This window comes from Petaurus breviceps, unplaced genomic scaffold (genome assembly GCF_028583685.1).
Source record: "Petaurus breviceps papuanus isolate PSGF00001 unplaced genomic scaffold, PetGlider_PUasm1.0 688, whole genome shotgun sequence".
Classification (NCBI taxonomy): Eukaryota; Metazoa; Chordata; class Mammalia; order Diprotodontia; family Petauridae; genus Petaurus; species Petaurus breviceps.
The window spans coordinates 9726089-9727681 of record NW_027186457.1 but is presented as its reverse complement, the minus strand read 5'-3'; positions in this window follow the sequence as shown (position 1 = coordinate 9727681).

Genomic DNA, 1593 nt, shown 5'->3' with positions numbered 1-1593 from the left:
CAACAAAACCTTACCTTGGCCACAATCCTCTAGCACCTTAGAGTTATAAATACTTTACATTCGTCTTCTCATTTGGTTCTCAAAGGTAGTGCAAGCACTATCACCCCCACATCAACAAGTAAGGAAACTGAGGTTTGGAGGTTACTAGACTGGTCCAAGGTCACACAGCTGGGCTTCCAACCTAGGTCATTCTAGTTCAGGGCTCTTTTAATATAACCACTGCTCTTCCCGTAACTGGTGATGGAAATAGTAAAATCTATGGAATAAAATTCATAAGAGTAATGCTGAACTAGATAATAACATTGTCATCTTTCCCAGAGCGTTCTTATTGGAAGGGAAACAAGGAAGAGTATCACCCCAAAAAGCTGGAGAGAAGAGGGTGATCAGCAATGACAAAGGCTGCGGAGAGGCTCAGGAGATGAGGCTACAGAAAAGGCCGTTGGATGTGGCGATTCAAAAAGCATTGGCAACTTCGGAGGGAGCAGTTTGGGCGGGATGGCGAGGTCAGAAGATGGATCATAAGAAGTTAGAAGAGAGGGAGAGGAAGGAAAGGGGAAGCATCTACTGTAGATGATCTTTTCCAAAGAGTTTAGCCACAAGGGGCAGGATAAATATAAGATGAGAGTTATCAGGGAAAGAAGGATCAGAAGAAGGTTTTTTGAGGAGGTGGATATAGGCATGTTTGTAGGGTGTAGGGAAAGGAGTCAGAAGACAGCAAGAGATCAAAAGTAAGTGAAAGTAGGGATGACAGAAGGGACAGTCCTTTGGAGGAGACAGAATGGAATGGGATTGCTTGAACAGGTAGAGGGGTTAGCTTTGGAAAGGACTAGGGTCACCTTTCCATGTGAGGCAGGGATAAAGAAAGATATAGTGGCAGAAAGCATTGGAGTAATAGAGATGAAGAAGAGGAAGCTTGTAGCAAATGGTTTCAATTTTATTTGAAAATTTTGAGGCAAGATTCTCAGTTAAGAAAATAGGAGGAGGAGGAGGAACTATGGGATGTTTGAAGAGGAATGAAAAGGTTTGGAAGAGCTAATGGATAGGGCTGAAGGGGTGGCCCAGGAAAGGGTTAATTACTGTCACTCCACTTTTTCATAATTCAGGTGTTCATAAAGCAAAAAGAGTTATTACTACATTTGAGAAATAAGAAGTTAGGTTTTATGCTTTTTCACACATCAAACGACTACAAGAAAACTGTCTCTCCACAAGTCAATTTCCTAGTTCTAAAGGAATAATTATCAATCATCATCAACATCAGCATCACTGAAATTTGAGGGAAGAAGTCTAGCCCTTTGCCAGAAATCTGTCCTTGGTTTCCCAGAATGATGCAGACATCAATGCTAGGCCATTTACATTAGATTCAGCACAGAGGGTGGAGTTTTGATTGAGAAAGGATGGAGACCAAATGACAAAAAGCATAGGCTAAAAAACCATAAATCCCAATCCCCTCTTCTCCTTTCTCTGACATTTATAAGAGTTCAGGTCTATTTAAAATTCTACACTTCACAGAGAAGGATGTCAAAAATCTTTAGGTATCTTCTTCAATAGGAAGGAAGGAAGGAAGGAAGGAAGGAAGGAAGGAAGGAAGGAAGG